Source organism: Sciurus carolinensis, chromosome 7, assembly GCF_902686445.1.
Source record: "Sciurus carolinensis chromosome 7, mSciCar1.2, whole genome shotgun sequence".
NCBI classification, from domain to species: domain Eukaryota; kingdom Metazoa; phylum Chordata; class Mammalia; order Rodentia; family Sciuridae; genus Sciurus; species Sciurus carolinensis.
In genome coordinates this window covers 18602535-18608823 of record NC_062219.1, presented here as the reverse complement: position 1 = coordinate 18608823, position 6289 = coordinate 18602535, and positions in this window count along the sequence as shown.

The following is a 6289-nucleotide window of genomic DNA, read 5'->3' as shown; positions in this document are numbered from 1 at the left end:
TCAGAATAAGACTTGGAAATCTCTATGCTGAGATTCAGGCTTTCTGAGAAAGATGACTGGGATGTGGGATCATCTATTAAACTCATTAAATTATGCACAAGCTTCTTTGGCTCAAGTGATATCCGAATGCATGACTTTTTTGATTGCTTTTCAGAAACTTTTGGCACTTATTTAGTAATATAATAAGTGTGATTTCTTTTGCACTGCTTTTGACATTGCTTCCAAGAAAAATTTTCAATTCTTTTTCCCAACCAAAAATAAAAACCCATTTCTCTAGAGTTCTCACCTTACTTACTCTGTTGTTTAATGCCTAAAATTCTCAGATTTATGTGGGGCGAAATCCCCAAGGGTGTCCAGAATTTGGGATTCAAGTTTCAGTTCTTTTTTTGGTCTAGCTACAAAGATGTGTAATCTAATTATTTTGATGAGGGTAAACTGTGAATTACTTCATTGAAGTAATGATTCCCTAATTTTGATAAGCCTTATATTTTACACGGGATTTTCGCATGTGTCTTCTCACTTAATTTTTATAACAGACCCACTGTCTGACTTGCTGTGGTGCTATCTTAGAGCTGACAACAAAGCTCAGACAGGTTGTGCAACCTTCTCCAGACTAGAGTTGTCAGAACTGGACTTGTACCCAACAGACTTGGGTCCGTTCCATTTCACAACATCACCATTGCCTCCTAACACTCATCTCAAGATTAATTACAACACCTGGATTCAGAAGGAGCAAATCAGCTTGGACTCACAAAATGGGAATCTTTTCTCTTCTCTGAATTGGGCTCAGAGTACAACCTGTTATCTTCTATTTCCCATCTTTGAATCATATCATTTCCTCTGGCATTTTCATGACTATTGATGTTTTATGTCTCATCTCCATAGTAACAGAAAGGAGTTGCCTCTGGACCTCATTAAATAGAGCAGCAGGCTTAGTTTAGGAAAATCAGCCCAGATGCACTTTCAAGATTTTGGAAACCCCTATAGAAAATGAAGCAAGCTCAGAAAATCAATTCAAAGAGAAGCCTCTTTCTTCTGTCCAACCCCGTCCTCTGAAACTTCTAAGTTTCTTTAGAAATTTAGATTCAGAATCTCTTTTATAAAGATTATCTTGATTGGTTTTGTTGAAGCAAAGAACACAGCACATTGACACAGCAGATCTTCAGAAACCTACATAAGAGAGTCAGGTTTTGCTATTATTAACCTTGACATTTTAATATATTGCAAACAGATCACCTGCATTAAAAGTACCGGGAATAACTACTTAAAAGACAATCCTTGGGCTCAATTTGCAAAATCAAGATATCTGGGAGAGGAGTTGTGAAACTCACCTTTTAAATGAGGACCCAAGTGATTCTCAGGTGAAAGTCTAAAAATGGCAGCCTAAGGAAGCAAAGCCTCTCAGTACACAGTGCTGCAATTACACGCTCTCTCAGAGCTTCAAAATCATTGGCAGTGAGACTCAGAGCTGCTGAGAAAGGGGACGGGGATGTTGAATACCCATTCTACTCATTACCGCTGGAGGGACCTCAGGGAGATTATGGTATACATCCAATAGGTGGAGGAGGAAACGGAAGCCTAGGGAGGGTAAGTAACCTAGGAAAAGTTCTTTTTACTATTATCCACAACACCAAACAAAATGACAACTCAATTATTTCAGCTGTTTATTAATATCCGCAGGTCCAAGGCACTTCCCCCAAGAAGCCTCACCCACATCCCATACATAATTTGTGTTTTTACAAGTGCTGAATTTAGAAGCGAGTGTTAGTTGACATAATCTTATATCTTATAGACACTTAGTCAAGCATTCGTTAACATTCAATATAGCAATCTCCTTCAAAATAGGAAATCTCTATAATGGAGTCCAGTAGAATTAAGAGCCCAGGCATCAAACATGATCTTGGAGTACAAGGTTTAGTACATATAACTGGTTGTCAGGCTGCGTCTTATAGACCTCAATTTTCCATTTTTCAGTTTTTGAATTTTCAGTTTCAGAAATGGTTTAATCAGTTCACCCAAAAGTCATCAGGAAAATGTACTGACAAGAGATGGGTGGTAAATTGGAAATGTGATGAAAAACACAATAATCAATAATTCCCAATACTCCTGTCATCAGTGTGGCATGTAATCTTCTCTGGAGGGAAAATGGCTTAGCTAAGTGGGGAAACCAGCCTAGTGATTATACATCTGGGAATGAAGCAGATTTTCCTTTTGGTTATTTATCTTTCTTTTCTCTTTTACTAGAGAGTAGCTGGCTGTTTGGATGTTTGTATTTACAGTCTAGGACAGTGCCTCCCAACATTTGCTGGGATTGCTGCTTTGTATAATTACTGTATTTTTAATTTTGTAAAAATTTGTTGCTTTGGACTAAAAGTTTGTGTGATGGTTAATTTTATGTGTCAATTTGGTTGTGGTCTGTTTCTCTAAAGAACACTGGCTAATAAAGTTTTGCATCCCTGCTACGTTCATATGCCAGCGTGATGGTATTAGGAGCTGGGACCTTTGAAAGGTAGTGAGGGTGAAGCACTCATAAACCAGATTAGTGCCCTTATTACAGGGACAAGAGAGCGCTTGCTTCCTCTGTTTTCCATCATGGGAGGATACAGAGAGGACAGTCATCTGCAAAGCCAGGAAGCAGGCCCTCACCCAACAGCAGGTCTGCTGGCACCATGATCTTAGGCTTTGCAGACTCTGAAACTGTGAGAAATAAATGTTCTTGGCCTTAGCCACACAGTCTGCAATACATTTTCATTCTAGCAGTCTAAACTAAGACACCTGTCAAACTGTTACCCAAAGTGGCTGTAAAATTTTATTTCACTCTCAGCAATGTGAGAATTCCAATTGCTCCATATCCTTGTCAGCACTTGGTATCATCAATTACTTTTAACTTGAGCCATCCTAGTGGGTGTATATCTCATTTTATTTTAATTTGCACGTTCCTAATGACTCATGAGGTTGAAGACCATTTCATGTGTTTATTTGCTATCTGTTTCTCTTCTTTAGTGATGCCAAATCTTCTGCCTGTGTTTTCCCAATGTTTTGTGGTAGTTGTATATAGATTCTCCATGTGCCTTGTTAGATCAACATCTAAATTTTCCTCATTTTTTAAAAAGTTATTGAAAATGGCACCTTTTAAAACATTTTCAATGCAGTCCTACCATATGATTGGTTGTTTTTTTTTTTTTTGTCTGTTTGTTTTAAGAGAATCATGTCTTCTGCAAATAGGGACAATTTATTTCTTCCTTTCAAATCAGTATACTATCTATCTATGCCTATCTCTCCTATCTATTGATCTATTCTATCATCTCTCTTATCTTATTGAACAGACATAGATCTTTCAGTATTATAGTCAGCAGGAATGATAAGCATGGAATCCTGGTCTTGTTCCTGATCTTAGTTATTATATTTTTTCAATTTTCAAATCTCAACATGACTTTTCTTTATATCTTTTTTATTTCTCTGCTGAGGCTTTGTTTTTCCATTTGTTTCTAGAAAGTTCCAAGTGCTGGTTGGAGAGAATGGCATGCATTCACTGCATCTTTCCTAGAAAAAAAAATCTCCCTTGCTTTTCCATATCTGTTGAATTTTTAAAACAACTCTATTAAGATGTAATTTGCATATGATGAAATTCACCTATTAAAAGTGTAAAATTCAATGGTTTATGCAAAAGTTGTTCAAATACCACCATGAGTTTAGGACATGTCCAGAACCTCCCCAAAGAGGAGGTTTCTTATTTTACTCAACTTCTGTATTCCCAGACTCAGGCTTACTGAGTTACTTTGTTTCTATAGATTTGCCTGTTCTAATATATCATTTAAATTAAATCATACAATATGGCCTTTTGTAATAGCTTCTTTCAATTATGATAGTATTTTCAAGGGTCATCCATGTTGGAGATATATTTGTACTTCACCTGTTCATTGCTGAATAATATTCCACTATATGGATATACCATACTGTACTTATCTAGTTAAGATTAGATGGAAATTTAGGTTCTTTAAATGTTTTGCCATCATGAATAATGCTGACATGAACATTTCCGTGTAAGCTTTTTAGTGAATATTATATAATACCATATTATATACCTATAAGTGGATTTGCTGGGTCACATGGTTAACTGTTAACATTTGAAGAAACTGCCAAAGAGGATGCATCATTTTCAATCTCACTAGAACTGGAGTGTCCCTATTTCCCACATTCTTGTCAACATTTGTCATTATCGGTACTTTTCATTACTACCATTCTGCTGGGTTGAAGTCATTGCATATCATCCTCATTTTAATCCTTAAGCCAATGCCACATGGTCATTGGAGCTTTGCAGTAATGTTTGAAACCAGTAAATGACAGCCCTCCAGCACCGTTCACCCTTTTCTTTTCTCCTCTTCCTGCCTTTCTTATCTCTTTTTGCCTATTCTGATTTCCTTGCATTTACAGAGGAAATTTAGAATTGTTTGCTAGTTTCTGCAAAGAAGGCAGTTGGGATTTTTGATAAGGTGTGTGTAGAATTTAGAGATTGATTTGGGCAATATTGTCATCTTAACAACATTAAGTCTTCAGTCCGTGAACCTGGGATGGCTTTCCACTTGACTAGCTCTTCTTTAATTTCTTTAAGCAATGTTTTACAGTTTCAGAATATAAAGTTTGAATTTCTTTTATGAAATTCGTTCAAGGTATTGTAAATATGATGTTTCTTAATTTAACTTTTGTATTTTATATCCCATTTAGTATGTTTTAATGAATTTAGTTTTAATTTGATTCATTTCCTGAAGTCCTGTTCATTTTTTTTCATACTTGCCTAGTAATTAATGTATTAATAAATTTTTAAAATATAAAAGATGAGATCATATCAGGTGCAGGGGTGCAGGCCTGTAATCCAGCAGGTAGGGAGGCTGAGGCAGGAGTATTGCAAATTCAAAACCAGCCTCAGACGCGGAGCAGGACCAGGCTCTGTTTAACAGGGACGTGGAGTCGGAGGCTGGCGCTGCGACCTCTTCGACTGCGGATCTGGCCATCCCCGAGGAGGGAATAGATGGAGGTGTCCGTTGGCAGCCGCGGGGAGAAGACCACCATGCGCAGCAAACTCCAGGTGGCCCCAATGCTCCCTTCAACTCCGAGCGTCCCTGGCTCAGTCCAAGAGGAAGAGGAGCCTAGCTGGCGGGAACCCTCAGCCAGGCGTCCCACCCGCCTCAGACGCAGCCCAGCACGTTCTGGCATCGATGGAGCCACTTTCCTGTCATGCCTCCTACATGTACTGATATTGATCACAAATATCTAAAAATGGGATCAGACGTTGAGATTGACCAATCTTCTGGAACTTAATGAAGTCCAGTCACCGACAGGTGTTTGTCTCAGAAATCATAAACATAGATGGATCTCAATGGAGATGTTTCTATATCAACTTCTACATGGATTAACTTATTGCCACAGAAGAATGGTGTTGCATCAAGACTTGAAACCACAGAACCTTCTCAGTAATAAAAAAGGGAAGACTGATCCTGGGCTGACATGTTGAAGATTTGGACCTACATTTTCTTCTATAAGATGAAGGGGTCTCTGGTCTGATTCCAAGGTCCTTGATCCATTTTGACTTGAGTTTTGTGCAGGGTGAGAGAGAGGGGTTTAGGTTCATTCTGTTGCATATGGATTTCCAGTTTTCCCAGCACCATTTGTTGAAGAGGCTATCTTTTCTCCATTGCATATTTTTGGCCCCTTTGTCTAGTATGAGAAAATTGTATTTATTTGGGTTTGTGTCTGTGTCCTCTATTCTGTGCCATTGATATACCTGTCTGTGTTGGTGCCAATACCATGCCGTTTTTGTTGCTGTTGCTTTGTGGTGTGGTTGAGGGTCTGGTATTGCAATATCCCCACCTTTACTGTTCCTGCTAAGGATTGCTTTGGCTGTTCTGGGTTTCTTGTTCTTCCAGATGAGTTTCATGTTTTCTTGCTCTATTTCTGTGAGGTACGTCAGTTGGGATTTTAATTGGAATTGCATTGAATCTGTATAGCACTTTTGGTAGTATGGCCATAGACTTCCTTAACAGGACTCCCATAGCACAAGAAATAAAAGCAAGAATCAATAACTGGGATAGATTCAAACTAAAAAGCTTTCTCTCAGTGAAGGAAACTATCAGCAATGTGAAGAGAGAGCCTACAAAGTGAGAGAAAATCTTTGCCACTCATACTTCAGATAGAGCACTGATTTCCAGAATATATAAAGAACTCAAAAAACTCTACACCAAGAAAACAAATAATCCAATCAACAAATGGGCTAAGGAAATGAACAGACACT